The sequence below is a fragment of the Trachymyrmex septentrionalis genome, unplaced genomic scaffold (assembly GCF_001594115.1).
Source record: "Trachymyrmex septentrionalis isolate Tsep2-gDNA-1 unplaced genomic scaffold, Tsep1.0 scaffold30, whole genome shotgun sequence".
Taxonomy (NCBI): Eukaryota; Metazoa; Arthropoda; class Insecta; order Hymenoptera; family Formicidae; genus Trachymyrmex; species Trachymyrmex septentrionalis.
In genome coordinates this window covers 400,372-421,525 of record NW_017305463.1, presented here as the reverse complement: position 1 = coordinate 421,525, position 21,154 = coordinate 400,372, and the positions used below count along the sequence as shown (strand labels likewise).

The window sequence follows — 21,154 nt, the reverse complement described above, 5'->3', positions numbered from 1 at the left end:
TTAAAACCAATGCCCAGATTTGGATGGTGGTATCTTATAATCAAAGAACTCCGTGAATTTTTTCCACTGCATGCGTTTCTGCTTATAGATTACTCTCAAGCATTTGGCACGCATTCTTTTAAATTTGAGAAGGTTCTCTATTGTAGGAGATCTTCGCTATTTCTTAGCCGATGTCATGCGTTTTTCGACTGCTTCTTGGCAGGCCTTGTCCACCAGGGAGGCGTCGTTTATCAGATAGTGCAGCTGAATGCAGGAGCTCAGATTTCGGTGGAAAAAAGGATCTTGATAGTTTCAACAGATAATCCATCAGGTAATTGTAAAAAGAATCTTGATAGTTCCAACAGATGATCCATCAGATAATTATATGCCTCACGTAAGCCCTCAGGAACTCCCTTGAAGAAATCTTCAGATGAAGCAGCTAGAAGGTCACAGTTTGTTAATTTCTTGTTGGCTTAATTTAAGCTTATATAAGAAGCGATGAATTTTGTCGATGTTGTAACTCATCTTAATTTTGATAGGGAAGTAGTCGTTGCCCATTGTGCCCTTGTAAGTTTTGACTTCACAAAATGGGCCAAAGTCTGGTAAGGCAATCACCAGGTCAATAATAGAAGTGCCCAAATTTGAAGGCAAAAGCAGAGTGGGGTGGTCGTTATTCAATATGCAAGCACATTCTTCCATAGCATTTAAGATAAGCCTATCTGCTCGGTCGGTCTTGTCACAGCCCCACAAAAAATGATGTACATTCAGATCTCCCACAAAAATAACCCTCTCGTGTGAATTAAAAAGTTGAAACAGATTCTGATCCATGCCCCAGAGTTGTTGCGATTCAGATGTCTGTATATGTTAACTATGACAATACGTTTCTTGTCTGATGATATGTAGACGCCCTGAAGTTCCACCGTCGGGTGATTTTGTTGAGTCATATGATTAAAAATAATGTTATTTCTTATTAACATGCAGATACCTCTCTGCCTTCTTTAGTGATGTCGCTTCTGAATATATGAAATGCCTGCAATCTAAATGAGACTGATGGTATAAACAGCGTTTCTTATAAGCACATGATATCCAGGTTAGGACTGATTGCTTGAATGTATAAGGCAATTTACCTCGAATTCCATTATAGAATTCAAAAAGAGAAAGAGTTGTTATTATTCGTGAACATACCTCAAATTAGCTGAGTATCTAGTGAAGTCTGAGTAATAAAAACCTTTGAAAAGACTGAACAATCCGTCCAAGTTGAATCCTAGTGAGTTAATGAAGAAGACTAGTCAATTCAATAGAGAAATAATTGGATCGATCAAATTAGAGATTAATTGGTTATTAAATAGCATTTTGCAATTATTGAAGAAGTCAATCAGTTTAGCAAAAAAGTTTTTATTGTCATGCAATCTGTTTTTTTCACCGGGCTCATGACTTTGTGCAATTCCGAATTGAATTGACTGCCGTTGCCATAGTGCCAAGTGGATCTGCCGTTAGGTTCGAGTAAAACCTCATGATGGGATTGTGAAATGCCTGAGTGATTAGTCGCATTTGAATGGAATTGAAGATAAGGAACGACACATATTCAATGCCCAACAGGAAGCGATTCGATTAGAGATTTTGAGATTGCCTGAGTTGTTAGCAGCTACTGCTCTCGCTCTAGACAAGCTAAAACTTAAATCACTCGCAACGTTATCCTCTAAATTTTGAAATTTGTTATATAGGAGAGAAGTAAAGGGAAATCTCGTTTTCTTGTGACAATTGTAGAAGTTACAGTTTTTCTGATGTTGGGGAAGTTACGAAAATCATATCTGGGATCGTTAGAAAGGGGTCTTTTATTAGCCGCTACAATTTTTCGAGCCTCAACTAATGTTTTTCTGTACTGCCAGATTGAGGATCATTTTGTGTCTACATATAACCGGACACGAATACGAGGTGGCTAGATGATCCCCTCCACAATTAATACATTTTTCCGTTAGCTTCATAGGGAGCGTCCTTATCATGATCCAAATCGCAATGTAAACACCTAGGTTTCGTGTTTTTACAATCCCGATCGATGTGCCCTATACAATAGCATACGTAGCAAATCCTAGTTCTAGAAACATAAGATTCCACTTTATATTTTGCATTAAACAGTGTCAGATTATTAGGCAAATTCTGCCCCGCAAATTTAATGCAGAGTGTTCTGGAGGGGATGTATGTAACCTAGTTATTAATCACTGTCGTGCGATTGAGACGTTGGGTATCAATAATCCTTGCCGGAGAGGAGATAAATTTCCTTTGATACATTCGATGGTTAGGGATTGGTCGATACCTTTAACTATGCCAGTGCATAAACTCGAAAAGAAGGGATAAACAGCCTTAAATTATGTTTCTCGAAGATGGGGTTGGAAATGTGCGATTGGCTGCTAGTCCGCAGACGCAACTTCAATAATTGCTTTACCTCCTCCTAAACGTTTAATTTGAATAATGTCTTTGTTGGAGACTTTCGAAACGACGTGACAAGACGAAGAAATGTAACGAGGAATTTCTATCCGAATAAGCATATATCGTGTAAGGCGGAGCATCTTTAACGGAGTATCGATTTGTATTGCTGACGCGTTTTCCGTCCTGCACCGTCTTTAACGTATTTGAATTTGAAGCCTATACTGTAAAATCATTATTTATTACACTAATTAGTTTTATCTTAGAAAGTTTATTTTTTATACTGGAATCGACGAGGTTCTCTGAGCCACGCTTCCTGGAAGACTGACTAACCTGAATTTCAATGGATTGAATAAATTTTGACTCTAAATCCATAGGCAATAGGACGTTAGGCGCTTTTTCCTGCCGTGATTCCAAATTCAAAGGTTGGGCATTGATTTCTGTTAGCAAGTTGTCCAATATAATTTTAAGAATGGCGATATCTGCATCTCTTTCAGCTTTTCATCTAAAATTTTGTTGATATAATCGGTCATGGGTATGGAAGAGCCGGGACTGAGTTGGAAGTAGAAAATAAAAAGGGCCTGCAGCTTAGCAAAAAGAAGGGACCCTGGAACCCGTTACTCTGGAAATTCTTTTGAAATGAGACAGTGTTCTCCTTGCCCTCCCCCCTCCCCATTGCCGAAGCACTATATCCCGACCATGGAAAAGAGGGTTAGCTTGTCCGGCGAAAGACACTTGTAATACAAATTCGCGCGGTTTAATCAAAGCTCTATTGACTTCCAAGGCAAAAGAAATCACACTCGAAACCATTAACTCAAAACCTTGATGACTTCGAAAATCTCGCGGAAAGTTACGCAGGAACAGATCATATGTCCTATCACTGTCTGCACGCCCTCCACTCACACCTAACGTACGCTTCGAATTAGCATCTATAGGCTTTATGCCCATGATCGTTTAGCCATTATCAATGTGCGTCATTGCCTTATCACCAGCGCCCTTTATAAGCGCCCCCATAACCACTTGCCCAAGTGGCTCTTAACGCACGTTCAACAACAGCTTCTTTATTCTTCTCCATAGATTTCCTTCCTTATTACTTTCCGTCCCGTTCCAAGCGTGGAGTTAAGTTTTCATATCATTTTCGTATCTGGAGACACTGGTAGTGTCTCTGCGCTAAGCTACGCGCAGCGATAATGTCATGGCTACTTTACACGAGCCGGCAAGTTGGGCCAGATCGAGAGTATCGGATCTCAATAAAGGCTAAAGCGATCAAGTTCTAAGTGTGCTCAATTGATTGTAACCGCTCGGATATATGTATAATAAAAGCGTTTTTATTTTTTTTCTGCTCTACGAGCGGAGATATTGCGACGCAAAATACGAATCTAAAATTTTTATTCAAAAAAAATTTTAAAAAGTCGTCGTCGTCGTCGCCTCTACGGAATGGGGGTAATGTTCTTTTAGAATTTTTGGCGCAAGAGACAATGTGACGCTAGCAATACATGATCACATTACACATGGTCAGCAAGCATTGTAAGTGCTGCGACGGTTCTGCACATTTTACACATTCTACACTCTGCAGAGATTATAAGTTGAAGTTATTTTTTTTACGGTCAAGCAATCGCAGAGGAGTTGAATAAGTGCAATTGTGACTAAAGCTATATTATATATAATATTGAGTTCCGGTTACCTCAAATATTCATAAAAATACTTTTAGTCGATGTATTTTTGCGTAATTAAATGTTTAGGTTATCTAAATAATATCGAGATTGTCGTTGGTAAACTGTGATCACATTTGTATGGTACACTTAATCGGGTTTAACAGTGATGAAAATACTTCCAATCGATACATTTTTGCATAAAAATAAGTAAAAGCTTGATAAAAAAAAGTGTCGTTCTACCTCATGAATCGTGATTAATCATTAAAATCGATCATTAAGATCGACTATTATTCAGATTAAGAAGTTGGTCACACCGACGAAATATTGTGATGCAAGCATACACTATAGACACTACAGTAAAATTTGTATTCCTCGGCTTTATTTAGATCTACCGGAATAGCGACATTAATTCCGCATCCGCAAGTTCCGCTCAATGGGATAAAAATGAATTCCTGCGGATCGAAAATTACATATACATACAAAGATATTGCCGACTGTGTTTTATGTACTTATTTTAATTTTGATTTGCATTTTCGCCTTTCTGTATAGTATATATACGACATTCATGTTCTGATCATATTGACCTCCGTATTTATTTGGAAACTTAATTAATTACCTATAGAATAATGTTCAGATTCCCACCCGAGTACTACCCAGGTATCACTCTATTCTTGTTATTTACTGAATGTTAAACAAGGATGTCATAACACCCGGAAAACACTCAAATAGGAATCCGAGCATGCTTCAGCATGTTGATTAAGACCCAATGCACAATAGAAGGAATAAGGAATTAGGAATAAAGAATAAACGATTTCAATCTATCAAAAATCATGTATTCCGATGTATCCAATTTCTGATAGGTTGAAATTGTTTATTCTTTATTCCTAATTTCTTATTCCTTCTATTGTGCGCAAAGCCTAACTACCATATGCACTTGTAGGAGATAGTTTTCAAACCAACTTAACGGGATTAATTTTTATGAGTATATGTTGTATTGTACAGCTGATCACAAAACGGTTGCAATACTTTCTCTTCGATGGATTTTGGAACGCAACTTGCTCGAGTGATTGGTTCTTACTCATGAATTTATAAATAAGAACCAATTACTCAGTGAGCATGCTGCATTCCGAAACCATAAAAAAAAAGTGTTGCAAACCTTTCTGACCGGCTGTAGAAGCAAACATCGGCGGAATTTATAAAAGAAATAAGGCTGCAACACAGATTTTTGCATAACATATAGTGCATAGTAAGCAAATTAACTAATCAGAATCTTTTCATTCCTCCCATTTCATGAAAAAGAAGAATTTCAATTGGTTGATTCCTTAATGCGCTATGCATTATGCGTTATGCAAGAGTCTGTGCTGCGGTCAATAAATTTACGCAACATAAAACCGCGAAATCGATGGAATAAAGCCACGATCAATCACGAACGTTCTGCAGTTCCGCATCCCATGGAAGCGCACCCTAAGGATGCGGTCCCATGGTGCGGAATTGGCGGAACGCTCGTAATTGGTCGTGGCTTCATTCGGAACTCCGTTCTGTTAAAATGTGATTTTGGAATGAGCAATTAGCGTTAACCAATCACAAGAGCCTTCCCGTAGATCACTTTTATTTAGATCCACCGGAAATGCGTGTCATTGGCTTGCATTGATTGCGCATCTGCAAGTTCCGTTCCATGGAACATTTCCAGGAAACTAAATTCCTGTGGATCGGAAATTACACATACATACAGGGACATTGCCATGTCTTTATTTTGTGTACTCATTTTGATTTTGATTTACATTTTCGCTTTTCTGTATACTATATATACGACATTCATATTCTGACTATATTGACCTCTGTATTTATCTGACTTAATCAATTATTTTCAGGATTATGTTTAAATTCCACCCAAGTGCTACCCAGGTATCACTCCATTCTTGTTATTTACCGAATGTTAAATAAGGATGACGTCCCAGATAGCAAGCTACGTCATTTTGTTGTCATTTTGATATCAAAAGACGTCATTTTAACTTGGAAAACATCCAGGTGGGAATCCGAACATGTCTCAGCATGTTGATTAATCATGCGCTTGTAGAAGGCAGTTTTCTCCATCAAATGAGCTTAATGAGGTGTTAGTTTTTATAAGTATACATATGTAGTACACATGTAGATATAGTTCCGCATTGCGCCAATTCCGAACTATGGAATCTGTTGGCACAGAGAGAAAGATGAAAAAAATATAACAGTACAATAGAAATATAAGTATGAATATAATCAAAATAGTTCCTTTATCAAGTAGTTTACATGCAAAAGTAGATGACCGTGAGTAAGCAGTTTTTGTAAGTGTTATGAGAGAAAGAGAAAACATAGAGGGCTCTATATAAATCTGAAAGTAAGTCATCTCTACACAAAAAGAAGGGATATTTTATTTAATATTCAACACTCTCCCTTAAACGGAATATCTATATTAGTTTTGACAAATTGATAGTAATCCCAATCCAGCGGCACATTTTTCATGCTTAGGTTTAGCTAGACCCTTTGTCAGGATATTGGCCATCATATCTTCGAAGGGAAGATACTTCAATTCAATCGAGTGATTCTTTAAAGTATCACGGAGGAAATGATATCTGATATCTATATGTTTGGTTCTTGAATGATGAATAGGGTTATATGCTTTGATGCGCCTTGATTATCGTTCCATATCGTCATCTTTTCCTTCAGTTTCAGACCTAGTTTCCTTAAGAACCTAATTAGATGAATGGCCTCTTTTATGGCATTTGTAATAGCTATGTATTCAACTTCAGTCGATGAAAGTGCGACAGTTCTTTGCTTCTTGGACTCCCACGAAATCTTCTTCCCACGAAAGCTTCTGCTAGAGTAAAGGCTGATCCGATGAATGGCTTTCTGTAAATCTTATCGCCTCCCCAATCTGCATCCACATATTCGACAAGTCCTTCACCATCTCGTTTGAAGGTGAGACCATAACTGAAGTTCCTTGCAGATAATGAAGAATCTTTTTTGCTTCGAGCCAGCATTCGCGATTATGACAGTTATTAAATTGACTCAGTACGTTGACCGCGTACGTTATGTTTGGACGAGAGTTGCAATGCTCAGATACATGAGTGCACCGATTAATTCACGGTATGGAACCTCTTCATTGGATTCCTCGATATTAGTATCCTTGAGGCTACAGACATGGGCGTCCCTATCGTCTTGCAATTGCTCATTCTTGCCCAAACTTCTTCAGGATGCCACGTATGTATCTTGTCTGTGATAAAGTCACTCCTTTGTCGTGCTTTCGAATTTCTATACCTAGACAAAACTTCGCTTCTCCCAGATCCTTTATAGCGAAATTGCGTGACAGCTCTACTTTTATATGTTTTATTCTTTCTAAATTTGTAAATATAAGTAAAATATCGTCTACATACACAAGTAAAATAATTAATTCTTTACCTTGCCGATCAATGTCGACACAAGGATCAGCATCAGTGGATTTCAGTCCCAAATTCGTAATAATGTTATGAAGTTTTCATTGTCTACCAACTTAACGTAAATCATATATTCTTTAGTCTGCAGACTTTGTCTTTTCTTGTTAGATCCATGATCATCATCTTGGCCTTCTCGACAAGTTGTGCATCTTTCTCTTCTCGAACGATTCTGTGAAGCATCTCTTCTAGCTCCGGTTATTTTATAAATTTCAGTGTCTATTTCACCATTTAGAAAGGCATATAACATCCAACTGCTCAATGCGTATGTCACATTCAACTGACAATGCTATCAACATCCTAAATGATCTGAGTCTTGCCACAGAAAAGTGTCAACAAAATCGATATTCAGTAGTTGAGTAAATCCTTGAGCAACAACTCTGGCTTTATGACATTCCAAAGATCCATTGGGATCCATATTTGTTTCGCAAAACAGTTCTACAACCAAAAACTCTTGCTCCTATTGATCTATCTACTATTTTCCAAGTGTCGTTTTCAATAAGACTTTTGATCTCTGAATATATAGCGTTCTTCCATTCGCCTTGATCGGATCCGACGATGGCTTCCTTGAAAGGTATTTCCATGGAATTCATGACGAATTCGATCTCGTACCAATTAACGTCCTCTTCGTCACTAGAAGCAGGTTTATTTTGTGGATCTCCATTTGGTTCTACTCTGATCAAATTATATTGTTTTGTTGGGCGTCCCACTCTACACTTTTCGAGGTCTCCTTGGACTTCGTTTCATCTCAACAACTTCATTATTACCCTCATCTTCCGATAGCTTACCGATTATAGTTATAGTCTTCAATGTTGTCAGGATATTCGAGATCCGAATTGACCGATGTTCCTATTTCTGTTTCGTTGTCTGAAGTTTCAGCTAAGGATTCGTCCAGAATTTTAAATCTTCCGTTATTTGTTTGGCTACATATAATGTCTTCCTATTTGATGTCAGAATTCAGTTTATTCGTAACCCTCACGTCTCGTGTGGTCACAATCTTCTGTTCGCTTAGCATTCAGATACGGTACACTTTCGAATATGAAGAATATCCTACAAATAAATCTTGTATTCCTCTTGGTTCAAACTTGCTTTTGCTTGGAGATTTGTTTAAGAAGAATGCCTTTTCTCCGAATGTCTTCAGATGTTTAATTACAGGCAACTGGCCATTCCACAATTCGTACGGCGTAGAGCTATTAATACTCCTCGATACATCTATTTTTGGCGTAGTTTGCGTTGAGATAGCTTTTGTTCAGAAGGAGAGTAGTAGACCTAACTGGATGAGCATGTACCGTGCAGCTTCTATCAATGTGCGATTTTTCCGCTCCGCTACGCTATTTTGTTGAGGTGTGTACGTGGTTATGAGTCTTCATTTAATCCCAGCGTCTTGAATAAGGCATCTATTTTTGCATTGCAAAATTCCCGACCATTGTCGGATTGAACTGCTTTTATTTTATGTCCCGTTTGTGTTTCGACAAGATTTTTGTATTCTTCGAATTTTTCTGCCACTTGGTTCTTATCCTTCAAGAAGTATACTTCACACCATCTACTGTAATCGTCGATAAATGTGATAAAGTAACGAGTTCCTCCGAGGGAGAATGTGCGCATCGGACCACACAAATCAGTGTGTATAATATCTAAGATATCAGACGCCCTGTCATTTCTAGTGGGATACGATATGCTCGTAAATTTTCCTGCTAAATATGTGTTGCTAAATATACGTTCGCATTATTGAATTTTAGACCAATTGCCTTTTTCTCTTTCGACATAGTATGTATGTCTCGGAAGTTGGTGTGGCATAGACGGTCATGCCACGAGTAATTCCGCTTGTGTTTTCCCAGATCCCGTTAGGTTACACTCTTATTGCTTTCTCTCGCGTAGATATAAATCACCTTTTTTATCCGTAATTAACTTTATGTTTCCGCTGTTGTTCTTTATCAGAGTTGTTCTTTATCTCCGTTTTTGTTAAAGATAATATCTAGATCCTTGTCTACTATCTTTGCAACCGACAGGAGATTCGTGCACAAACTAGGTACATAGCAGGCATTTGTGAGAGTATATAGAATATTTTTCTCTCCATTATCAGCAATAATGTCTACTTTTCCCTTCGCGGTCACTTGTACGGTTGCTTTATTTGCCAACTTTACTCCGTTTTGAGTCTGTTCGATATTTGAGAACATCTTTTTTCGATTGTACATATGGAACGTGCATCCAGAATCCAAATTTGGATTCTGGATGCACCAAACCATTCTTGAAGCGCATCATGATTGTTTGCTTGAAATGCTGATTCAATTTCTTTTTCTTCCGCCATTAGCGATTGATGTACGAGGGTCGTTTGAAAAGTCCGTGCAAAGTCACTGCTGATGGCACTACTGGCGCGTATCAAGGTTAGATTTAGTTAGTAGCATCTCTTGGAGGAATACACACCAAGTTACAGCCAGATCGGTCTATTTGTTTGTGTTTGGCATTCATTTGAATCGAGGAAGTCGAGGGGGGTTTGTTTCTGCAATCACGTCCTCGTTTCCATAAAATCTTTTTCCCAAACAAATAGACCAATCTGACTGTAACTTGGTGTGTGTTCCTCCAAGAGATGCTACTAACTAAATCTAACCTTGATACGCGCCAGTAGTGCCATCAGCAGTGACTTTGCACGGACTTTTCGAACGACCCTCGTACTATAGGTAAAATGGGACAACAAATTTAAGAACATTCTCCTTAAATTCACGTAACTTTTGACATAACTGTTACGAATTAAAATATTAAAATTATGTATAAGTTTAAGATATATCTGTGTTTGCTGGAATGTGTGTGTTTTATTTTATGATATTTTAATTAATGTTTTAATGACTGTACATCCAAGGACTTCGATTCTTTCCCTTGGTTACTTTTTAAAACTTCCACAAATTTAGGTTATTTCGCCTTTAAATTTAATTGTAAGCGAACATAAAGTTTAGTGTTAATTGCTCACGGACTATGAGCATTAATGTAGAAAAATGGCCATTTCTCAGTTTGTGAAAATTTCCGAGGGAAAGAATCGATATCCTTGGGTGTACGTATTTCTATTTGTATATATGCATCATTTTATGATATTTTAATTATATCTTAATTTGATGTCTCTAATGTCAATCATCGAATTACTTGGCTACTTAGGATGTTATATTGCAATAATATTACTATAATATTTTTATATTATTTGTAGTATCAGTAATACACTGGGCAACAAAATAACGCAACACTTGTTCATTCTGCAAAAATAGGTAAATTTCAAGATACAATAATTTGGTCAAAAATTGTCATATCAGGATGTTTTAAAAAGCATTTTACAGATTGAAATATCTACTTTTCAGATCGCTACTTAAAAAACGATCTCATAGAGATTTCATAAAGTTACACAAACATAAAAAGCAAAAATTCTTTTGCTTCAATGTTGAATAACTCGATGAAAAAAAATCGTACGGAGCTTCGTAAAAAAGCAAATTAAAGGTAAAAATTCGCTCTTTCGAATGATGTAAATCACATTTGTATACAATTTTTAGTCCATTCCGTGGATCTCCGTAAATTTCGTAAAAAATTTTGAGATTTTATATTTTTATATATGTTTGTGTAACTTCATGAAATCTCTTTGAGACGTTTTTTTTAAATAGCCATCCAAAAAGTACAAGTTTTCTACCTGTAAAATGCTTTTTTAAACAATAATACGACAATTTTTGACGAAGTTATTGTATCTTAAAATTTGCCTATATTTTTGCAGAATGAATAGGTTGCATTAATTTTGTTGCCCAGTGTATTTTTGTAATATTTTATTATAATACATAATATTTCGGATACAATTACAATATTACTGCAATATTTACACAATATTACCTGTTACCTGAACAATTTATATTGCAACTTATTAGATATTTATATTTGCTAATAAGCTTTAATTAATACGCGTGTTCCACTTGCAAATACATACATTCCACTTTGTAAATTCAAATAATATGTAAAATTCATTTTTATAGCTGGAAATAATAAGAATTCTACATGTGCATTTTATTTGCAACATTATACCAAATTAAAAATAATATAATCAATAAACTCTAAAGAAAATTCTAAAAAATAATAAATAAAATGCCAGTTTGAGTCGACACTGATTATTAGTGTGTATTTTAATACCATTTATTCAAAATGAATATTAAACATATACGTTTCGATCTACGGTCAAGGTTCTCTTCAGTACAAAAAAATATTAACAAAATTACGTAATGATAGCGCATACGAGTATAAATTAATAACATAAAAAGCGAGAAAAAACGTGGTGATGATGTCCGAGTTAATCATGATCATTAAATTACTAAGTTAACTAAAAAAAAAAAATATTTTTTAAAACGACCGACCCAAAAGGTTAAAAATAATTTAAAAAATGCTAACATGAGATTATATGCAAAAAATAGTAAAAAAAAAACTTACATGACTGTCAAGATTAAACTGTTTTTTATAAAGTTTGTTGCACATGTTAAACTGTTCCATTTATTGTGTAACACAAATATGAATAAATTAAAAAAGTTAATATAAATAACAGTAAAAATCAAACTTTAGTTTACTTACATGAAACAAAATTTAAAGATATTAGACACGACATAACTATTTGATAGACAGATGTAAAATGAAAATTGAGAGAAATAGTGGACAACAATGTATGTTGGACAGACAAGCAGATGTCTAAAAACGCACATAAGGAATAAACATAGGAATCATATTAATAGAAATACGATCCAACATTATCACACAACATCGGATGAACTTATTTCATCAATTTGATTGGGATAACGTCCATATTTTAGACAAAGAGCAAATTTTACATGAAAGATTGTTATCAGAGTTGATACATATTAAAAAACAAAAACAAAGCCTGAATTTACAAAATAATACACTTTCTCTTGATCCGTTATATATTGATCTATTTTCAGAAACGTAATGCTTCCAATCTATATCGTTTATACTTTATTATTTATTATTTATATTTTTAATTATTGTCTTTGTAAGTATATTATATATTGTGGTGTCCACTGTTTCTTTCAATTTTCATTTTACATCTGTCTACCAAACAGTTATATCGTGTCTTATATCTTTAAATTTTGTTTCATGTAAGTGAACTAAAGTTTAATTTTTACTGTTATTTATATTAATTTTTTAATTTATTCACATTTGTATTACCCAGTAAATGGAACAGTTTAATATGTGCAATAAACTTTATAAAAAACAGTTCAATCTTGACAGTCATGTAAGTTTTTTTTGCATATAATCTCATGTTAGCATTTTTTAAATTATTTTTAACCTTTTGGGTCGGTCGTTTTAAAAAATATTTTTTTTTTTAGTTAACTTAGTAATTTAATGACCAAGATTAACTCGGACATTATCACCACGTTTTTTCTCGCTTTTCATGTTATTAGTTCATACTTATATGCTCTATCATTATGTAATTTTGTTAATATTTTTTTGTACTGAAGAGAATCTTGTCCGTAGGTCAAAACATATACGTTTAATATTCACTTCAAATAAATGTTATTAAAATACACACTAATAACTAGTGTCGGCTCAAATTGGCATTTTATTTATTATATTATACCAAATGTTTATGTTTTTATTTATATCTTATACGTTTCGTTGATGTTCTGTTGCTTTAGCAAAGATAAGAACCCTTTTTTAATGCCTGTTGATATGAATCAAGTAATAAGTACAAATTCAAATAATAAGTACATATACATATAATTAAGCATGATTATTTATTATACAATGAAAAATAATCAAAATATATTATATAATAATATCCCACAGCATATTTTATTTGAAGGATATCCAGATAACGTTTAGGGGACATATATAGAGGCATCATTTGGATGTCTGTAGAACATCCTTCGAAAGTCTGTGCTGTATGAAGTTATTCTCATTACATATTATAATTTATATGATTTATATTTAGCAAAGATTATGATAAAATACAAATTATTTCATTAGTAATAAAAAAGTTTTTACAAGCAAAGTTCTTATAATCTATAAATTTAATTACGATTGTTGATAATGCGTCGTCATAGATTAACATAATCACATAATACAGTATATTTAGAAATATTTGATAAAAAAGTATTTGCAGTATTTATGTAAGGAATGTGACCCGCGCCCTCCTGACCTAGAGACACTATATGACTTGCTCCAAGAAATGTAGGCTTAGGTTAATGTGCTCCGTCTCAGGTCCAAAATGATGCCAGTTATTGCATACTGATGGTATCTGCACGGATTCGATGAAATGTAACTTCTATAATAAATTCCAAATTTGTCGTAAACAGAATCAGCAGAATGTCAACAAAAAAAAAAGAAATATTCTTAAGTATACATAAAAAAAATATATTAAATTACAGCGGTAGAATATTTATCTAAAGACACGGTAGTGTCTCAGCGCTATTATATATAGATACTTTAATGACACATTGGAGATCAATTGTAAAAGATCTTAACATAAAGACAATATTAGTATTGATAATCTATATAATTTTATACAATTTCTCAACTATTGGTTGAAGATCATTTATACTATGAATATAAAAAAATAAAATTTATTTAAATTAATATTGTTGTTATTTACTGTTTTGTTGTTTATTTTTTATTGTTTCTTACAATTTTCATAATGTAAATTCTGTAATAATGTAAAATATAATTATTAAAAACGCTACAAAAAACTTAGACAATGCATTGTATTCCGATCGTCGGATAAATTTTTTAATAACTATATTTTATATACTTTTTGTAATAAATACATTTGCGTTGATCTAATTGTGAGAATTTATTGTTGCTTGACTCTTATTAGCCTTTTACTTTATTGCATTGTTTTTAATATTAAGAGTCTTGTTTAAAAATTTTTACTATTTTTAATTTTTATAATAAATAGCTATGAAATCATACTATACAACTCAAAATTGGAGATTAAATATATATGTATAAAATTTGTTTTGAGATGCACTTATGAATACTACACACTAACATATAGAATTTCTATCAAGTCTTTATATATAATGTTATTCTTTTTTTAAAGAAAAATATGTTAACAATATGTTTAACTAAATATATATAATATATAAAATATATAAAAATTTACAATATTTTTTTTTATATATCCTCTATATAATTAATTTAGACATCTTTATATTTTCCACTTTAAAAGTAAAAGTCTTATACATAGATAATTATACTATATTGGTCGAAATACTAGCATTATAAAACGAGCAATTCTTTTCACATACCTGCTGTATATTCTATTCTGCTTCTCGATATATCTACATCTCATCACGTCTGTTCGATTCGAGAAATCGATTTAGCAAGTACAAACATACGAGAGAAGACTCCGGCATGCGCCGTCGCCTTGACGATGATGACGATGTCGTCGTCGACGTCGTTTTGACGTCGGCGCAGTGCGTCGTCGCGTAACCAGAGCCACTGCGTCGGGTCGACGATCTATCCGATGGCAAGTCAGTTTTCTCGGCTTTTGCGTCGCGTGTCCCGTTTCCGTTTCGACGCCGTCGCCGCTGTCGCCGACATTATCGCCATCATCACCGTCGCGTCATTGTCGTCACAATCCCATCAGATCGTTAATATTAGCATTGTTTAATCACGTAAATCTCGAGTACAACAGCATAGTTTGTCGTGTCAAATTTATACGTTAATGATACCTTGCTCCAAAATTTCTATCAGCCATTCATCTCGCTAACGACGCGCAACGTTGTCGCACAATACCCGTCGAAGATGCCCAATGTTGATTTTATAAACGCCGTAACATAAGAAACCACTGGGACATGTGCCCTTCCGCTTCCTATTGATCGGCGCGTTCCGACCGGCGCGACCATATTTCGCGGCCTGCAAAAGATCTGGTAAGAGCTCTATGATTCCTATTCCTTTCTCATCGTCGTTCAAAACAGTATTTACTTCGCTGACAAGATGTTGCCGAAGAATAAAATTAAATACCTTATAAAACTAAATTAGTGTTATCGACTCTAGAGTATACTATAAAAGAGAAATCTTAATATTAATTTTTCTCTAATAATTTTACTATAATGAGAAAAATCTCTCTTTATGTTAAAAAAAAGAGTTATATCGCATTCTAAGAAGATAAAAAAATAATTTTGATAATTGTAATTTCATAAATTATTATTTTTAAATAATAATTTCATGTTCGATCTTTGAAAACAATTATTTTTTTAGAAACATTTTTCGTATTGTCAAAAATTAAGTAAATATTTAAACGATTGTGATAAAAGAGATATCTTCTACAAGAAATTTCTTTTAGCGTAATTATTTAAATATTTTTTTTATTTATAGATAAAAAAATTATTTATAGATAAATTTTTTCAAATCTATCTACCACAAAATTTTTGTCTATATATCGTTCAATATTACCCCAAGCTCTTTGTTATATATAATAATGAGTCATTAATATATTAATTTATTTATATATAAATAATAGTATATAGTATGTATATATCCAAAAATAAACTACTTCAAAAATTAATGCTTTATGCAACCGGATATATAGATGTAATATAATTACATCGAACGGAGCGACTAAAATAAACGAGAGAAAACTGTCAATAAATCTGAATTGTTAATGAAATGAAATATAATATGATAATAATTATCATGATGAGCAATCAAAACAAGAATTTTAGTCTTGTGTTTTTTGCCTTTCTGTTGCTTGCGGTCTTATATACATATATTTGAAATAGTATTATGAGAAGGCCCGCTTGACATTTGAAAATGTCAGTGACTATGTACATAACTTCTACATGTAAACTTATACTTATTACTATAAGATATTTGACATTAGAAACTAAACTATTGTGTATCCGATCGATGCGTGTACAACATGCAACAGTTGCTTCCGTTTTTTTTTAACTTTTTGCGAAAATAATTTGAATTACAATAATTTCGTAATTTATTACATTATAAAATTTGTTTAGATAAAAATTAATGTATTATTTATTATTAAATTCCATTGAAGAACTATCAAACAGAAATGTAGAATTAATTAAAAATAATATTCTTTAACAATTTATCTATTTTTAATTTTAATTTAAAAATACGTAAATACAGTTAATCACCAACTTATTGTGCAAGAAAAAATTTAGAAGACTACTGACAATGAGTATTTTAACGAGTATTGATATGTAATATTTAACATGTCGGTAACTACGCATATTTATTCTGTTGATACTATCTGCAATACTACAGAAGAGATAATATCAACAGAATAAATATGCACTTATTATAATTTTTACCATAATCTCTAAGATCACATTCGCACACTCAAATGCTCAAACGCATACCTAATAGTACTCAACATACAATACTGAGATACACATGCATATCTTCGCATAGAAATAACGTTACGTGTAAAAAGATAAGCGTAGGCTTCTATTATTTTTCTCAGTAGATAGCTGCTGTCTCCAGAAATAATAGGCTAAATAGGGCAAAATCCTCTAACAATCTAGTAACTAGGTAATACAGCATATATGTATACTCTCATAGATTGTAGCTACAATGAATTTAACATCTGCATTTCCTATATCAAGCAAAGCATTTATCACAATATTTATTCGCAATCAAAAATTATAATTGACGAATAAAAAAGAACACATGTTACCATTATATCGACATACCAAATATTTAGAAACATCTTTATATAAAATGCTACATAAACTTTTCAACGATCCTGTCTACCCAGTCTCTTCTCTTTTACACGAACTTATTTTCGGCATCACATATGTACACCAATGCGGGGATACTTTGCAAGGCTAACCTCACAATTAATCATGTCTTCCTATCTCGATGTAGATTTCATTCTCTTTTGTCGTCATATAAATGTATTTTATCACAAACATTTCTTTTAAACACACACACGCGCGCGCGCGCGCGCGCACAGGCACACGCACACGCGCGCACACACACGCACACACACGCACACACACGCACACGCATACGCACACGCGCATGCACACAGAAAGAGAGGGGAGGGAAGGGGGGCGAGAGAGAGAGAGAGAGAGAGAGAGAGAGAGAGAGAGAGAGAGAGAGAGAGAGAGAGAGTTTAAAAGTATTTAAATATCATTTTCGTGTACAAGTATATACTGTAAATTCCGATTTTCTGAGAAACTATATTCGGATTGTAAAAAGAGATACTTATAGACTGAACTATTGTAGTTATTGTTTCTAAAAAAAAGAAAAACGGAGGAGGATCGAAAATAAATTATAAGAATTATCTATTTTTGATATATTTTATCAGAAATCATTAATTAGATATATTATTAGAAGACACTATATGTACTGACTACACATAATATGTATTGACTATACATAATAATATATAATTACAAAATTTTTTTTCATGAGAAAATGTAAAAAATAAAAGCAAATTATTTAAATAGAAAACCTTAAGTTAAAATTATTGTATCAATGATAAAAAGAATACAATACTGTTTTGTCCACTCCTTATTTCTGAAAAAAATCATCCTTACAGGCAGTATAACAATATTTTTTCTTAATTAAATTTTTGTTAATATAATAATGACTAAGGACGCAAACTAACAAACATTATTTACAATATATCTAATCGCTTAATGATAAGAATCCGCACTTTTTTTTAATCGATCGCTAACAGAAATACAAGCAAATCAATAAAAATTAAGACAAATATGTTAAAACATTGCTTTCAATCTATGTTCGTTTATCTATTCGCGAAACAGTACAAATCGCATCTCTGCATTCAATAAGAGTGCCATGTGAGTTTTCGAAGACAGCTGTTAGCTTCCTGTACGCATGCACTCTTAAAGCTTTCTTTACTCGAGATCTCACATGGAAAATAAATAGTAGAGAAAAGTCGCCGATACTGACATAGGTCTTCTAAAGCAACGTCCCCTTATTTCTCAAAAATTAGCTATTGCACTTTATTAATACTAACTTTATTAATACTAATAACATCATAATCTGTTTAGCTAATTAAAGAAGTACAAACTCATAATTCGTATATGTAGCTTATTTCTATACCAAATCAGAGCTAAAAACGAATTCTACTAATGCGAAAATAAAATTCTTACAATCTTCTTTTGCAAATTGAGTCGTTTAAATAATAATGATTATATTATTGATAATATTACGTTGTTTTAAATGCTTATAATTTCCTAAATCAGTTTAATTTTTTTCCCTAGTTTTTTTATAATATGATTTTAAGTTTAAAATTGGAATACAGCGTAAACCGCCACACCTGTCTCTGTAAAATAGATCATGAGCTAATTTAATTTTTATAATGTTGCTTTATAGTGTCAAATAGCTGTATTGGAGCTGAAGGCAATTGTACATATATTATATGGAAAAACTCTTGAAAAACTATTGCGTTACATATTTACATCTTGCAGAGTAGCATAAAGTGAATATGCATATAATTTAATAAAAATGTTTTATAACAAAGTGGAAAATCTTATGTATATTCATTTGTAATACTTTATACAGATAATTCCTGTAAAAGAAAAAGAATAAGAATGCATAGCACACATTACTGCCTATTGTGTCAGTTTTTTGCTTATCTTACAAAAAAATTAATTATGGCAAAATTGCAAACAGTATTATAAAAACTGCTTATATTATTTGATAGAAAATACTTTTTAGTTTGTACTTATGTTTTTAAAGTTTTATTTTTATCTTTTGTTCAAAAAATATTATCTAAAAACAAAGTAATTCGTCGATATCGGCGAGTTTTCTCTAATAACTGCTAAAAAATCTTTATAAGAAGTTTTTCTCATCAAGTATAAATTTTCAACGTTTATTGGATACATTACATAAAAAGTTTTTCGTAATAAACTTATTTGCAGATTTAAGATTTTTATTAACATCTCTGTTAGATATTAATATATATATTTTTTTTAAATAAAATTGCTTATCAATTTAATAAATGATATTACTATCTATTCTGATTTTGCTCATAATAATGCATTTCAAGATCGAAAAAAGTTTCGGCACGTAATTTGCGGAATCAGATACGTATATCGATTCACACAGAAATATTATGATTTGTTTTTATTGAATACAGACATTATTTTATTTAATTATAATAATTCAATAACATTAGCCTAATTATAATTTTAATTGATAAATGAATAAAATGTAATGAAAAAAATTGTATAATCGTTTAAAAAATAAAAGATACAATTATTATACTATTTATATAGAAAGTATATAGAAAATGTATCAAATATAGAAAATAGACTTTAATATCGGTATAACATTACAATAATAGTTCTACAGAAATTGATTTTAGTGTTTTATTGAAATCTGGAAGGTTAAGGTCGACGTTAAATAAGTTCATAATTCATTCATACCAGCATTGATTGTCCATTTGCATGTCTAAAGTTCTCCTACGTGATTTCTTTTCATAAACTCTTTGTATATAAGGCTGAATATCAGAAAGGCAGAAGTACAGCTTTAAATGTTTTATTTCAAATTAGTCAGAAAAGGATATCTTCCAAATATTATATATGCATACATTAGAGATTTATACGGTCATGGCCAAAAAGATGTCACCCTTTAAAAGAACTCCTTTAAAGAATAATAATGTATTTTAAAATAAAGCATGTATATAATTTATAATTTATAATCTTTTCTCTATTACACAATTATTATAAACAAAAATAACAATAAAAAAAATTACTAAAGCGATCGAAGGTCATGACAGATGTGCAAGAACATGGATAAAGCTATCATAAGGTAACCAAACCCTATATGCCCCTATTAAGCTTTACAACTTTTTATAATTTTTTGCTAACAATGAGTCAAAAATTAAAATTTAATGGTCACATTAAAAAAAAAATATTTCTGAATATTTATAAAAAATATGAAGCACTTTAAATATTTATATAAGTACTGAAAAGATTATAAGAAAAGTAGCATTCTGCGCACACTGGATACGTTTAATATAACTTATAAATATTTGTTCGCCTCTTTTTCGTAAAAAGAATGTTATAAAAATGGAAACTAAAGTGCCAATGTTACTTTTATACGATTATAAATTTATTAACATATTGACATATTTATTGATATAAAAGAATATATAAAGGACTATTTTTCAAACAAATACACTTATCTACATATTTACTTATTTTAACGATGTTTACCAGGTAAATTAAAATTTATGATCTGGAATAACAAAAATACATTTAAAAAGTTACAATTGATGTGTGTACACACTTAGTACGTCTAGCCGGTGTGTTTATATACACGCAGAACGTCTAGTTGGCCATATTGATTCTATACCTTACAAAAAATTTCCTTTTGTTGATTATAAACGAAACATTGTGACAAAAATATAGGTAAACTAAATGTATAGTGTTATAAAATAATACAAAATTGCAATATGAACTTTTAAAATTAATAACTACTTTTTGATAGTATAAGAAACATTTGCTTATTCATGAAATATCATCAGGACCACGATATTCTGCAAATTATTTTACTGGCCATAACAAAATGAACAAATTAATTGAGCAATCAACTCAGACTGCAATCGAGTCAGATAATTTACACAAGATATTACTACACTTACAATTAGAAAAAAAA

The 21,154-nt window shown here is 32.4% G+C and overlaps 1 protein-coding gene across 1 annotated transcript in view; it reads left to right on the top strand.

Moving 5' to 3' along the window:
- The first annotated feature begins 15,405 nt into the window (after positions 1 to 15,405).
- Positions 15,406 to 21,154, top strand: part of LOC108749589 (disheveled-associated activator of morphogenesis 1) — a 64,194-nt gene continuing 58,445 nt past the window's right edge. Inside the window, exon 1 of the mRNA XM_018488374.1 lies at positions 15,406 to 15,426. The gene's annotated coding sequence lies outside the window, so the exon portion shown is untranslated. The remainder of the gene's footprint in view (positions 15,427 to 21,154) is intronic.